General features: G+C 41.4%; 1 long non-coding RNA gene across 1 annotated transcript; it reads left to right on the top strand.

The window, feature by feature from the left end:
* The first annotated feature begins 3934 nt into the window (after positions 1–3934).
* Positions 3935–16037, top strand: LOC141740064 (uncharacterized). The gene is made up of 5 exons (XR_012585872.1): positions 3935–4081; positions 13347–13461; positions 14021–14121; positions 14213–14787; positions 15246–16037. It is a non-coding gene; the product is annotated as an uncharacterized LOC141740064 (long non-coding RNA).
* The last annotated feature ends 325 nt before the right edge of the window (positions 16038–16362 follow it).

The raw sequence follows: 16362 nt of genomic DNA, 5'->3' as shown, positions 1-16362 counted from the left end.
AGTGCTTTTCTCCTTGCCTCCCAGCCCCTGGCTTGGAAATGAATGTGTGCAGAATGGATGTGTGTGGTAGTAGCTATATTCTTTTCCCCTGATTTATTTGGTCCCATACACACTGAATACATCAGGCATTTGTTTAAGTGTGCCTTTCTGCGTAACTGTGGACTGAAGGAGTATTGAACTTGGTATAATACGAATCTCTCAATAAATAAAAAATCTCCTACTAAATCTCCCTTTATAAAGGCTGAGAAGAGAGATCTGTAGCATTCCACCTGTGTATGAATCGATTTCAATCAGCCTTTAGGAGGTTTCAGGCTGCATTAGCTGTAGGATAGCATAGCGCAGCAGCGAAACTGCCCTCACCTCCCTTATTGACAGGTTTGTTATGAAACATGGAATATTTAGATTGAGGAGATTCATCCCAGTACTGCAGACACCCGGCCCTGTTATCTTAACTTCAAGTCTATTGTAACGTTATTCACAAGCACACCAGCTTCCCCATCACATGCAACAGGGCACCAACTTCTCTGGATAAAGCCTTTTCTGGAAACTAATTAGCTCTTTAAAGGGGGGGCGGGGGCGGGGGGTGGTGGTGGTTGCGGGGAAGGGAGATATTTTCTGGTTACTTTTTTTTAGAGCAATTTCTGTGTTTAGGAAAATGGGCCAACTTTCCCATTTCAGAATCCTCTGATTCAGATATGGGCAAGGTGAGAGGTTAGAGGCCTCGTTGTTAATGAGAAAGGCAGCCTCTGATTTTTACACTAATTGAAGCATTTACATTTTTCAGCAGAACTAAAATGCAAAACTAACACATTCCTTGGAGATTTATAACCCCGCGATGGATTCTCCTATCCTCTCTCCCTTAATTATCCCAAATTATCTGAACTCTCATGAAGAAGAAAGAAATTAATATTAATATTCCATTTAGAATATACTCTAAAATGCAGTCGAAAATGGAGGCAATAATAATGATAAAGAGGGTAGCTGAGATGATTTGGAATATATAATCTTTCTTCTCTTCATTGCAGCTTCCTTATACTAGAGTAAGCCAGGAAAACTGTCTAGCATTCATTTAGCAGAACAGTTTTTGTGCCGCATTGACTTCCAGTGTATAAGTAAAAGCTTGGTAAAATATTTCTCTGTCTGTTAAATGTAGTATTTGGCTTTGTGCCTTGATCAGAAAAAAAAAAATAAGGATAAAAGAAATTGGATAACTTTTTCTGATTGTTTGTACATGGGGGGCAAATAGGCAGGTAAGTCTCGTCACTGGAGAGGAGAGAGGAAAAATACCAAGAAGAAAAGAGCAGCTATAAACTACACATGAAATGAAGCAGAAATTATAGTTTATGTTGAAAGAAAGGAGGGAATTACAGTTATCTGAAGAGCAAACAGTGGGGTCAAATTAATCATAAGCTGCAAATGTCGAATCTGTGTATATCGGTTGTAGGCCAGAGGAGAGGGTCTGCTTGCATGAAAGAGACAGGCGGAGAGGTGCCACAGGGAGAGTGGAAGAGGACAAGGAAGAATGTCTCTTCATTCTGATGATGAGACCGAAGTACCTGATAAACCTCCAGTTAATGGCTGACTAACTACTGACAGTAAGCTATAGGTTTGTAATTGGCCTTTGCCACTCAGAGATGGCTCCCAGCTGCTGCCCCAAATGCCTTGCTCCCAACCTAGGGCATTGGCTTTGGGCTCCCAGTCCCCTGGAAACTGGTAGTTATGAGTGAAGGAGAGGCTTGGTTTTGGTTTAGAAGTGCCCTAAGATGGAAAAAAGCCTCAAGAACGGTCCTCAGTGGTGGGATACCATTCACACTGAATGCAAATGTATGCCCAAGTTCAGCTTTAAAACTGAAGGCATTTATATAAATTATAAATCTGAGTCCCGTAACCACTTCTTCATCTTGTTCTGTGTAAATTTGTTCTGTGTTTCTATTAACAGACATTCACTGAGAGGAGCCAGAGACTTTTCAAGGACACATCACCTGTGAGCGTCTTGGTTTACAATAGCCTTGGTGTTACACTGTCAGCTTAATTTATACATATGGGATATATATGGGATATGGGATAACATGTTATCCCGTGAAAGTAATGTTTGATTTCTCAAACAATATTTTGCATCCAAAATGTAACATTTTAAAGGCAGAAGGGGTATAGACTAGCCCCCTATTCTCCTATTTTTGTAAGCCCTTTCTTCCTCACTGTCTTCGTACAACGTTGGCAGGTTGCTGTAAGGGTAGAAGACTTCAACCAAAGTGAAGCCCATCTGCAAAGCTGTTGCATATGGCATCACATATTGGGCTTGAGAATGCACTGTGGGAGAAAAGACTGTCATATTAAGAAAAAAAAAACAACAACAGAGAATGATATTAAAAATAGTGAACAGACTTGAGATCAGCTGTGAACTAAAAAAACCTCATTTTGCTGTTGCTTTTCAGCTTGAAAATAGCCTTTACTGTTTTTGTACCGTTTTGCGTGCTCTGTTTTGTTAGCTCAGCTTTCAGAGGCTGAAGACATGTTTGTAAGAAGTACTGAGACGTGGAGCTAAGTCTAGAAGCTGTTCACAGTCAACATCCAATACAGCCAGGGGTCTGTGGTAGATGGGAACCAGGCATACTTACCATCCTTTGCAGGTGGCTTTATCTCAGTGCTATCTCAAGGTAATAACATACAGAAACGAGAGGGAGGATGCCTTGGACCTGCTGGGGACAGGCGCCGCAGCACCACACGTTGCGATGCTCTATGTGGAGTGGAGCTGGCCCCTGGGTTGCACGGGGCAGAGGGTGCCCAGGACATGTGCAGAACTGCAGCCGGGGAGGTGCGGGACAGGAGGGCGCACTGCTGGCGCAACCGCTGTACGTGGGGACTCTGGGTTATTGTACGCTGGTACCATTGCGTAGCTTGGGGATGCTGTGGGCTTCATGGTTTGGGTTCATTTTCAGTCTGGGGCATCTGCGAAAGGAGCTTGTGTTTCTCAGCCTTCTCCAACAGGCAAAAATATTTGGGAAGGAACTCTAGGTCCTGATGCAGTGCTTTGTTGTTCTGTTCAATATTGTGACATTCAGTCTCAGGAGAAGCAATTTTGTGATCCTGCCTCCTTGGCGTTAAAGTGAGAACGAAAAGCAAACCAAACCGAACCAAACCAAACCCTGCTGCTACGGATGTTAGTAGTAGCTACAGGGTTTTGGTGTGAATGTGTGTTTTGAATAGTTACTAGTGAGTATGTGACCTTTAAACATAATGGAATGGGGAAACTAGATTTTATTTAATTTATCCTGATGTAACAATTTCAATGTTATGCACTGCAAGAACATTTGCAATCCACCATTGAGAAATAGTAAAGTGATGGATAAAGCGCTGGACTGGGATTTCATTCTAAGCATACCCATAGACTTTCTACATCACTTTGTCCAAGAAAATTAATCGTCCCCCTTAGCCAGGCCTTTCTTATCTGTGAAATGAGAATGATAATCCCACAATACCAGTCTGCGACAAATACATGAATATTACTCATATTTACTAAGCACTTTCAGATTAAATTTTTCTCTTGTCCAGTTATTTCAGAAAACAACTATCAAGAAAACCTGACTAAAGAAATGAAAGCTGTTACATTAAAGAAATGAAAACTGTCACATTACACATCTAATGTGAATTGGCTGACACTTGCTAGACTGTTGAATGTCCCAGGATGAGAAATTAAAATAATTTGTTTAAATTATTGAACAACTGATTGCTAAAAGTATTGTATGACCAAAGACACCTCTTACTCACTTCATAATCACTGAAAATTTCTGCAGCAGTCATAAAAAATGATGCATCTTAATTACATTCCTCATTAATTTTGTTCATTAAGTAAGAGATATGAGGCTAAAATGAGACAATTTTATTATGAAAACTACGATTCGATTTCCAAATATCTTTTTGATTTGTTCTGCAGCAAACATTTTATGGATTGCTTTCTTGTTCATCATTTAATGAGCAGCGAACTATTCTGCAAACTGTCACTGAAGAAAATAACATATATGAGAGGATAAGGAAAGAAATAAGACAGCACATGCTATAAACTCTACAAAATAAATACAAGGTATCTATGCATGCCTTTTATTACATGTCTTTTTCTGTATTGCTGTGGGTGAAAAGAAGTATTCTACGTTTCTTCCTGTGAATTAGGATAAGACACTGAATTCCAGAAGCTGCCTGGTACCTTTTCTTAATTCGGAAAAACAAGACTGTCTTCCTTTTTTTTGTTCTTGTTTTCATTTCCTCCCAGCTATCTCCTGTGCATCACATACAGAGTCTGCAGTGGTGCTCATTTGCAAGGAAAGTACCACATGTGTGTGCATGATGGTCTGATTGTGAAAGACTTGCCTGCCTTCCCCTTTCTGGAGATCCCAAAGGCCACATTTGTCATATAGTCACTTTGCTATGAGTGTGTAATTAAATGTACAGCACTTTGGGATGTTCAGCTGTATAAAGTATTGCTATTGAAATGCAAGTTGTTTTTCTGCAGCCAAACACAAAAAGAAAAAACCAAATAAACAGCAACAAAAAAACCCCCAAACAAATGAAAAGGTTTCTAGGGATAAAAATGTGAACACTGTTAGATAAATAAAACATTAGAAAGAAAGGAAAATACTTCCGGAAAACAAATCAATAAGATAAAAAAAGAGATTTATTTGAGAAAGTTGACAGGCTTGCAGAAATTTCTAGCTTACAAGCTATTTACAGAGAGAAAATATGATGAATCAAGACACAATCATCAAAGTAAAAACCCTAGGTATTAAAATTTTAACTCTAACTTGTAGAGAGTCCAAATCTTTTCTGCTGTGACATAAATTTGCACGGGCACTAGAAGCTTCCAATTACAGAGTTTCTTCTGTATTTTACATCCTTGCAGATACTGTTTGTCCTTTTGTAAAATGAGTGTGAGATTCTGTCCTCCCCAATTTACGACTGCTACACGACATATTAGGAACTGGAATTATTTATAAAAACAGAAAAAACACTAAGGCTTAACAAGCTCATTGGAGGATAGTTCTATTTATTCACTTCAAAATTACATTTTTGCCATCATAAAACAGTGGCAGCGTTTACCCTGAGTTGTGGTTCGGACTAGACCCCAGGTATTACCCCTTTCAGGTAAATGCCCCGACCACAAGGTTGTAGAAGTATGGGCATAATCATGTATTTTTTCTCTCCATTGATTCTGGTCAGTCATGTCTGATACAACAGAAGAGGGAGCTGCATGGAGGTCTCCTCTTCCAGGGGAGCGCCCCAGCCCTCACACTGCTAAGCAGGCAGTTGAAGAACAAATACGACCACATCCTACACCTCCTTGCTGTTTCTGGAAAGGGAGCCTGCGTCTAAAACCAGGGACACTCACCTTGTCCTTCTTCCATCCAGGTTGTTTTAGGAGGTTACTGCTCCACTTCCTTGTAACCCTCCTCAGTGTAGGTTACCAGCCCTGCAAGATCTCCTGAGGGAGCTTCTGTGTCGGGGAGGTGGGGGGCAGCTTTTGAAGCAGGGCAGAGGCATGCGTTGTCTTCTGGCTCCAGATGTGCTGAGCAGCTCAGTTGTGATTTTTTATTGAAAATGTCTGAAAAGTAAGTGAAACGCTAACCAAAAGAGTTTTGATTAGTTATTTTGGCATTAAATACAGTGAGACACTATGTATACCATACACATATTTCCCAGATAACTTAATAACCGAAACATTTAATAATAAATGCTCTCTATTAGACTCTTAGCTTTGTTTCAGCCTTCATCCAAAGCCATGTTCTGAAGGTCCTGGGTTGCTTTGGCTTTGGTAGCTTTCTTGTACTGGACCATATTAACTCCCGTTATTATCTCTCAGTGGGTCCATGCTGAATTGAAACTAATGGGTTGATGGCGCCTCTCTTTACAAAACGTTCATGCTTTTCAGTTTTGGATTGTTATGTGTTGAAGGCCAAAGAATAACAGAAGTGGGAAGTGCCTTTCAATGTTCTAGTTGTCCTCTGCATTTTTAGTTATTTCTGATAAAATGTCTCAAATGTGTCAATTTGCCTAGCCTTAGAAGTATGATTTCACGAATACTGAGTCTTCTTCCTGGTTTACAGGATAAAGAGCAACAAACATTTCCATGCCAGGAGGACTTCAGAGCAAGAAGCTGGACTACCCTTTCATATTTTGCTTAAACTTGCTCAGCTTGGGCTAAAGTGACTCTCCTGGAATTCGATAGTTAGCTCGAGTGCGCACTCTTACTTTCTTACTAGGGATCTGAAATTGTTTTGGTTAGACCTGGCAAATTCCGAATGTTAGCTCTGTGTTTCCCCTTTGTTTGGAGAAATAATCCAGTCTATTTGATTTCCTGAAACACATAACTACAACCTATGAAGAAAACATGTCTTGCCAGTTGCTTTGCTTCTGCTTTAGACTGAAATGCAGTGGGAAGATGGGAAAAAGCCTCAGATGAGTTGAAATTAGAGAGAAAGAAAGAAACACACTTGCACCATTGAAACCTGGATCCATAGAAGGTAGTTTTCATGGTAGCTTTATTGTTCATGTGTTTCTAATAACCTTCTCATTTCATCTTATTGTGAGTAAGGGGAGATGATGTACTGCCATGAATGCTAGCGTATGGTCTAAGCTCCAGCTTTCATTATTACTTCCATTATCACAATGGATCTTCATTGGCCTGAATTGCTAACATTCTTATAGGAACGATAAGACTAAAATGGCTCTACCTGTCATTCACTGATGTGTGAATCGACAATCAAATGATTGATCAATTTTTCTGTGCTTCAATAGCTTCTTTCAAGCCACACATCCCGAGTTACTGCATAAAATGCTGCAGTTTCAGATAAGTTTTCTAAGGGATAGTTAAAATAAATTAGGCAATTAGACCTAATCTTAGATTTAAAAATTGAAAATCCATCAGCGTCTCTGTCTTGAAAAAGAAAATACGTTTCAAAATCTGAATGGAAAATATATCCGTACAAAAGAAAACTCCTGTAGTCCTTACAGCCTGGCTGTGAATGGCTTTCATGAATTTCTAATGTATTTTTCTTTTGTTCATTTTTTCAAAAAACTTCGGACCCTAGAAGCTTTCAAGAAGGAGGAGTTTTGAAAGTGGAGCAATAGGAAGTGCTAAATATTTTATTAGTGACTTATGAAAACATGCTTTTGCTTTATTCCTTTAATAGAAAAAAATCATGACAGTTAGCAAAATGATGAGGATTAATGTATGAAAATGTATTGCATGGCAGCTTCTGAGTAATGGATTTATAAGCAGTCTCTTTTTTTTTTTTTAATTTTATGTCAAAATGGATTACAAGAAGACTAGCAAATTATTGTAGTCAGATCAAACAGAATACACAGTCCATGAGTTTTTCTGCAACGTCTGCTGCATCCTGACTGAGATTACCCAGTCTTCATCTAGTTCTCTCTCTAACAGGAACATCATGTTACTTTTGTTCACTTCCTTGGTTTAAAGGAAAGAGTAAAGCAGGTGAACATCTTAAGAGTTTAATGTAAGAAAAATGCTACTTAATTTAAGTTAGGTTTCATCCAAAATCCATTTTTCAGTCCATTCAGTCCTTTTTGCAGTTGTTGGTGAAACTGTGCCTTTCACGGTGTACAAGAAATGATCCACTTTTAAATAGTAATACAACGAGAGTTGTATGTTCTACACGATCTGTCAAAACTAAGAAGCAATGAAGAGCTGCAGAAGGAAAAAAAACAACTCAAAGATAAAGGACAAAAGTGAGACAGAGACCATCAAAATGAAAAAGTTGAGGCAGACAAAGGCTGGGTAACCATTTTGACAAGCTGACTGGAAGCCACTGTGCTCTACGCTGTGAGGGCTTCATCCAAGTTTCAGTGGTGGCAGTAGAAAGCCTTCAGTGGGCTTTGATGCAAACTTAATACAGCCAATTTCTTGAATGATTTCTTCATTTTTGTGTCACCAGTCTTGTTGCTGAGCAGGGATAAGAAGGAAGAGGATGAGGGGAGGCCAAAGGAAAGTTGACCACACAAATGTAATGTTGGAGGCATTAGACTGCATGGGGCTGTTCAGCCTCCACAAAGAACCAAACTCATTCCCATGGAAACCAGTGTTCGAAGATGAATACGTAGGCTGGCTCTCAGCAGCTCCCTTTCCTTTTTCTCTTTTCTTCTCCCTTGGGATGTTTTGTTGTTGTTTTTGGTAAAGAGAAAGAAAGAGGCTCTTCACCTCCAAGCAGCTTGAGAAAAGACTGGCAACATTCATTTCACTAATAAGCTGGCAATTAATGCAAAGAGGAATGTCCTGGATTTCTCAAAGAGAATTTTTCAACAAGAGCTGGTCAAGATGTTGACGAGGTTTTTTTCGTTTTCTCTTTTTTTTTTTTTTTTTTTTGTTTAAATGGGATGTACATGTTCTGGAAAAGGGGGCTGCTAGGCTGCTAAACTGGTGTTGTAAGTCTGCCCTCCCGTGTTGGATTTTAACTCTTCAGGAAAGAAAGTACAAGTGAGCTCAATGGAATCCACCAGATGTATTGCGGCACCACCCAGGTACAGATCCCCAGGTCTGCTCGGTTTTTTTTGATTTTGAGTTTTAGGTGCTGATGTGTGTGCAGCAATGGGTTACACGCAGAGGGAATATAGGGAGGCATGCACCATCCATTTGATGTAGCAGATATGGGTCGTTATCATTCCTGCGCTAAGTAGATAATGAATTCAAAGGGACTGTTACAAAGGTGTTGCTGATGGTATCAGCGTTATACTGTGTTGCAACTATTGACTGACATAAAAAGAGACAGCCAAAGGCAGGCTGAAAAACAGGAGAATTATGAACCACCTTTCAGTAAGTGAGATACTTGCAGTCTCAGTCTGCATTTGGCTTCTTGTGAGAGAGTTTCTGAGAATAGGAAATGTCGTAGGGAATAGCGTCATATGGGAAAATTCCAGTGTGAGTCAGCATGAAACTGTGCTTAGATGGGGCACGAGTGGTTCTGCAGGCACTGAAACTAATGAAGCCAGGTCTTCTGCAGGCTTGCATCTGCGGCCGACTGACTTCAGTGTCTCTGAAGGTGCCAGTGCCTGCTGAACTTTTGGTGCAACAAGCATTTACAGAGGACCTTTTCTGTCCAAAGAAAGACTTCTTCCCCGTGGATCCTCTGATACCTAAGTGATGATGTCATGCTGCAGCCTTTCCTTTAGCAGGGAATAAATTTTGCTTGCTCTCCCTTTTCCCTCTCCAGACATCTGTTTTTACAAAACTTGTAGGAACATAATTGTCTCTGAGAGCTCTGTCCCTCTATTCCACTTGGCTGACATCAGTCAGTAGGCTCAAAATTATTAGGGAAACCATCCAGAAAAAATGATTGCCTAAGCCTCATTTCCTTAGGAAACTAGGCTAAAAAGTTAATATTAGCAATAGCTCCTGAACTGGAGCCACCACTGGGGGAATGCAGCATGGCACCGAAGCTGTGTACGCCAAAGCGCAGTCTGATGTGTCACTCCCATTGTGCTTTCACTGTAAACTTTCTCCTGGGCCCTGTTAGCAAGCAAACCTTCCTCCAGCTGCCCTGTGGGTGAACAGTCATAGCAGTGTCCTCAGCAGGGGGGAGTCGCAGCCTCTTCGTTCCTTGGCTTGACTCACCCACTGGTGTTTCTGGGATGTGGACCCCTGCTCACCAGAAATTCATGGAGACCACACATCCATTTAATCCAGACATTCCCTGGCCTTCTAAACATCACTCAAAACAGCAATTTGCAATGGGTTTCATCTCCTATTACTTCTTCTCATCTCCATGGAAATTTAAAAAAAAAAAAATCTTTTAAAAGACCTGCGTGTTCTTCTCCACCTAAGTATATGAGTGTCAATTTGGTTTAATGTATCTATCTGCAGTCCTTACATTGTTTTTGAATTTACTTTTTAAAAAATTGATGTTTTCTTTCTAGATAATGATTTATGGATGTGCATTGTGAGAAACGTACTTTCTGTTGCAATGGGTGGAAGCCTGGGTCTCCGTTGCTGCCTAGGGTCTGCATTTTTATCTGTACTGTGTCGTTTGTTGTATGTGTCCTCCCTTTCCTCCTCTCCCTTTCTCAGAACAGTGCTTAAGAAATCACATTTATCTTTGCAGAAAATTGAAATGCTCATCTCTGTTTTAAAAAATAAGAAACAAAAAGGAAGGGAAAAAACGCATTTCACAGCAGATTCTTCCTTCTTCATCACATATGGTCAGTGATAGTCGTCTCACTGAGATCCGTTCAACTCCCAGCATGTTTTAAGAAGTTCTTTATATACTAAGAAAGGCATATGGCCAAAGCTGCTTGTGCTGAGATTTTTACTGTGTGAATATGAAGCAGGGCAATGGCATTGTAACTGCCATCCAGCGTGAGCTTGTCTTCAGTATTTTGTTTTATCCTGAGGCATTGACCTTTCTATTATCAGCCTCTCTGAAAGGAAGGAGTACAACCATGTCTTGTCTGTATCGTCTTGTTTATGGTTTATATGTGGCTCAAAGTTCTGCCAGAAACTTAGTGTCATTTTACTGCCTGGTTTTACATTCTGCCTGTGATGTACTAATTATCGGGGTGTGACAGAGCACTTATTTCCTATCATAAACCAGGGCTGTTATCCAGGAATGAAATTTTGTTCGCGTCATGAAAGGATGTAACAATATGAAATATTCTCTGAGGGCCATATTCTGATTCTGTTGACATTGATGGGAATGTTACTTTTATCTTCACTGTGAGAGCCACATAATGAAAGACAATGGCATTACAATGCCTGCTTTTATTTTTTTTTTAAAGAAACATTTCCCCACAGTACTGTGAGCACTGGACAGTTGTATACCTCAGCTGAGTACCTGGTACAGCACTAGCACAGGGTATTTAGAATGCTAGAGAGCCACAGTCTTTGTGGATGTAAATCAGCGTAGTTCCTTTCACACCAGGGGCAGTGTACTGTTTTATATTAGGGGGAAATCTTGCGCTCAGCTTCAAGCTGCCATTTCCTTCCCCTTTTGTAACGGAAAAAGCAAAGAGACTGCACTTTTAATCCATTCCTAGTAAGGGGAGGATGGGAGGAAAAAAAATAAAACAATTTGGAGACTGTGTAGTAGTTTCCTCGTTCCCTACTAGTAGCACACAGTTAATGCACATGACTTAATGGGAATACAGTTGCACTGAGCCGCACTTGCCTACGGCAGAAGAGATAATGAAGTATTTCTGCTTATACCACCACAAGCCCTCACTTGAACAGCAGAAGCACAAGTTCAAACCAGATTCAAACCAAGAGCAAGGGTGAACGGAGTGCTGACTCCAGCCTGGCCAGGGCTGCTCAGCACTGCTCTTGGAGACACTGGGTGTTGTTGGACATGTAGGCATCGTGTTAGAGCCTCACGCTGCTGTCGGTATCAGTGTTTTGTACATTCAGAGGCTGATGGCTCTTTCTTCCTCCTCTGTGGAAGAGATTATAACATTTAAGGACAAGTAAGAAAGTTGCTCTTTTTAGCCAGATTCCAGCAGACTAGACAGCCCACAGTGTTCAGAACATGTGTGATATTATATTACAGACATTTCTGTTTGTAAGAGCAGAATTCAACCCCGAACTCATTTACACGATTAAAACGAAGGCAGAATGTCCCACCATACTTTTATAGCCCTGGAATGCAAATTTTGATTTACAATTCCAGCTCAGTTCCTTTTCTTACTGATATTCCCCCCCCGCCTTTACCCTCCTCCTGAAAAAAAAAAAAAAAAAAAGAGCCTTTGCATCTTTTACTTCTGTCTTAAGCATCTCTTTCTGATCTTCTACAGACTGAATCCTGACAATTTTGGAAGGAAATAGATGCTTCTTCTCTTATACATATCCCATAATTTATTGGCTTCTTGCACCTGTCAAATGCCACATTTCCTCCCTCTGGGAGTATGTCCTCGTTCATGTAACTAGAGAAAGAGATAAAGTTACAGGTGTTAGTTAAGCCACGACTGCTTCTTTGATCTTTCCTAGCTATTTTTTTTATTGGTATGTTTCCTCCTAAGTGTTTTTCCTGTGTAACTTTACTTTCAAATAGAGCAGCATTTGTTTTGTTTTCAGAAAGCCCGGAGCCTCGATACTGCTTGTGCGCCGTTGAAAAATGGAAGTGATTCCTCTGATTTCAGCAGATCACGCTGGGTTAAACCTCATCCACACAAAGAGTTTTGGTCTCCCTGTCATCTTGTTCAGAAACGAGATCCCTGTCTGTGAACAACCCCACAATGTGTGCTTCAAATCCATCCCTTATTTCAGAAAGCACTCGAATACTTTTCTGAATTAGGAATATGGAAAATATTCACTTTTTTAACAGGACAATTTAATGATAAAAAACATCACGTACATGAAAGGAAAAACAGATCCTTACTTATTTTCTGTGGAAGTGATATATCCTTTGTCAGGACTGGATCTCTTTCTAACTGATGTTCTGTTGGTGAAAGAGAAGATGAAAGCATGAAGCAGACTTTACTGGGGAGGCCATTTCCCAGTGCTGTTCAAGAGGTTGGACGTGGTCACCGCCAGCTCTCTCTGCATCACTGAAATGCAAACAGCTGGGCTCATCTCTGTGCCTGCCAGCCCAGACACCTTTAAAACTAATGCTATCAGCCAAGGCAGGTGTTTTGCACAGCTGGAGCTGGGTGTAACCTGACCACTTTCATTTTTGATTCTGATCTTTCTTTCTCCCTCTGGTTCCCCTGTCCTTGCAACAAGGCGCCGCTGCCTGTGTGAAATGGCAGGAGACTGACTGTCTTTCTAAAATAGAACCATAGAATCACAGAACGGTTTGGGCTGGACGGGACCTTAAAGATCATCTACTTCCAGCGCCCTGCCGTGGGCAGGGACACCTCCCACGAGAGCAAAATAAATCATTACTTGTCGGGTTTTCAAAAACCCTGAAAACGTTTCCGCATACACCCTTTTTTTTTCCCTTCTTGGTAATGAATTCCCTTTCTTTCCCACGTCGAAGCGCTCACTTCGGGGCAGAGCCCAGCCCGGTTTATTCGGCCTTCCTTTCGCTGCCGCTTTACCCGCTACTGCCGGCCCTGCTGAAAATGCCCCCGGAGGATGCCGCAGACCCGGCATCGCCGGACCCCCACAGCCCCCCGTGTCCCCCCCGTGTCCCCCCAGCCGCCTGTCCCCCCGGGCAGGGCCGAGGCCGGGGGCGCAGCGACACCTGCTGGTGGCGGCCACCAGCGGGGGGTCCCGCACCGCCCCTCCTGACCCTGCCTAATAGACACGCGTGTGTGTGCGTGTGCGCGTGTTTAGAGATATATATATATATGTATATGTATGTATGGGGATATTTTAACTCTCCGTGAAATGAATTTCCATCTCCTTTCAGCACGGCGTGACAGAATTTAGAAAATGTCAAACTCCCCAGTTCGGCTGCATTTCCCCATACTTTAACACCCCCACCTCGGGCGAGGTGGCTGGGTGACACAAGCCGGAGGTTCTCTGTAAGTGTATGTTTTCTCATCTCAGCCTATTGAAGCCTATTGTCTTTAAAATATTTCATGTAATATCTCTGTGGAAGCACGTACTTTAAAAACGTAAGGAGGATCTGTGAGCTTTCTGCTATGTTTATTCAATCTTCAAACCTCCAAACACTTGAGAATTCGAATTATTCAGCTAGGCTTAATGAGGCTGACTCAGAGTAAAGTTATGTGCATAAAAGTCAAGGATAGGAGGCCTTGATGTTATGCATTTTTAGGTGGCTATGGGGTTTTCAATATTAATGTTTATTACTGAACAGTTTAAAGGAGAACTCGGGCTGTACCTTTTCATCAATGCTGGCTACTTCTTGCCTTGCTGCAAAGGAGCTCTTTGGGGGGCTCTGGGACATGGAAGTTTGTTTGTGGAGGCACTGTGATCTGTCGGTGCAAATCTGAGGGCTCTGTGTGAGCCACTCCAAACTCAAGCCTTGCTAACAGCTACAGCTGCTAGCTCTGTTTATGTTCGTGCCGCTAACCACCAAGCTCATAGGTCAATGACTTTCCCTTTGCCTCCATTTTCCAGCTGATAGAATGGGGAAAACCAATTTGGATGTCTAAAATGACCATCATGAAGCATCACCATGGGCAATACTGTGATCCCTAACACAAAACACAAAAAAACGGGTAAGAAAATGTGACTAAACTAAGAGCCTGCCCATTTCCACCTCCCAGCTTGTTTCGGCTCCGCAGGTTGTTTTATTTTTTTTCTCTTCAGTTGCCTTTGACCCTCTTTTTTCTGGCCCTGAAGAGTACAAGGAGACCAACTGGCTTGTGGCCTTAGCGGTTCTGGGCAATGGGACTGCAGGAAGGACTGCCGGCCTCGCACTGGAGACCTGAAGAAGAGGCTCTCGTACGGCTCTGGAGGGGAAATTGTTCAGATAGTCTGGCAAGATGCACACCAGCGTGGGAACTTTTCAGTGCTGGTCTCAACTAAACCTCTGGGGACTCCTCACGATTAATCTTACAAGCTTCTCCGGGGCTTTCTCCTGACCTCATCCCTGCTCCCATTCACACTTATAGTAGGAAAAATTCCTGTTGAGTCACCCTTAGGAAATGTTTGGAAGAAAACACATCTTTTTTCCCTAGATGTGCTTTTTGCTCTGCTAAAGCAGCCGCTGGACAAAGCCAGTGCCATCCTAGCCGTGCGACGTGGAGGATTTTGCTGAACGCATGTAGAGCATGAGAGTGTCTTCTGGCTTGCCATGCGTGTACAAGGGTGCAACCCTCTCCATTTCATTTACACGGTATGGGAAAGGCCTTAGCATCTCTGCTGTGAGAGCAGAGGAACAGGTACTTTTTAGTTTTCTAATGATTTCTGTTCTGATTTTACTCAGACCTTCAGATGCTTTTTTGCATATCTGTCTTTATAATTTTGAGCTGGTAAAGGAATTTGGTCAGAAAATGCTTACTGCAGGAAATGAAAAATTTTTGCAGAAAAATCTCACTTTAATGAAGTAAATATCATGTTATACTCAGATCACTTCCATGAAATTGAGTATTTGTCCTCCATAGCATGGTTTTGGGTTTTACGCTGTGTTGCAATATTCATACTACAATTATAAAAAATGCATAAACATAGAATTGCTTTTGGAATACTTTCATTCACAGTAAAGTCATGAGATTATTGATTTCTTATCCCCATTCTACTTGAAGGAAGATTGAAGAATCTGAGAATTCCCCACAAAACAAAAAATCCAAATTTTAATTAGCTTTACTAAAACGACCATCATATCCCCTTTGCATTTCAGGATTTTGGAAAGAAAGTCCTACCTGTTTCTTCATGGCATGTTGGGGAAGAACGAAAAGCAGAAGGACAGAAGAGGGAGGTGTGGTCTGCTGGTGATTTGAAACTAAGCAGGACCCTCCATTCCAGTGTTATCTATAAAACCCTTTCGGGTGTGAGACAGCTGCTGCCTCTGAAGCCTTCTACATATCCCTTGAAATCCCAAGGATCCTTCTCTTTTTAACCTGTATTGTATCCCCATTGCCCTTGAAATCCTATATTACAGCTGCTTTCCTCAGAAGGGTTTGATAAGAATATCTCTTTTGGACCATGTCAGTGTTAGAGAATTGCTGTCAAGCATCAAGAGATGCTCTCTCTCTTCCCCTGAGGCTTTAAAGATGCTATTCTAAAATTAAAGTGTTTGGTATAGATAAGATGCTTAGGGTTATAATGAGGTCAAGAGTTGCTGGCATTTTCCAACTAGATTTTTTTTTATAAGTTGATCAGATCTCTTGCTGTGTTATTTTCCTTTTTACACAGATAAATATAGACAGGGCAGGTAGAGAAACAGTCAGGAACAGGAAGCTTTTGAAAAATATTTGGAAATTATTCTGATTGCATTGTCTAAGTCAAGTTGCCCCATTTGATTATGCTGGCATCCTCTGCAATGCAATGTGACATGGAATCTGTGATGTAACGAGATATGCCCGCCAAAATGCAATGTGCTTTGTTTTAGTCAGAATGTATTAATCCACTTACTGAATAATTGACCCAAAGAGATTCTGTCAAACAGTATTAAATTATTCACTGGATTTCCAAACCAGCAGACAGTGTCCTTTAAATATTTAAGAATAATGTCAAATAATTTTCCACACCAAAAATATTCTTTTTTTTTTTTTTGTATTTGTGGAGGTTCCCTGGCTCTTCTCCGTTGTTGAAGGAGGGCAGGATAATTAAACAAAAGCCAGTACGCCCTTCAGAGGTGCCCTGTGAGTGGGAGGGCGGAGGCTCTCCCACCTACCAGCACCCCCGGAAGGAGAAGCAAATGATCACCCCATGCGGCTGCCAGACCCGGCCAGATGCCATACCATTAGCACATTTTCACTGCCTCGCCCATGCGTTTTAAAGCAAACCCCAAACTC

This window comes from Larus michahellis, chromosome 3, assembly GCF_964199755.1.
Source record: "Larus michahellis chromosome 3, bLarMic1.1, whole genome shotgun sequence".
In the NCBI taxonomy this organism is placed as follows: Eukaryota; Metazoa; Chordata; class Aves; order Charadriiformes; family Laridae; genus Larus; species Larus michahellis.
The sequence above is the reverse complement of the archived record's forward strand: the minus strand, read 5'-3'. Positions and strand labels throughout refer to the sequence as shown.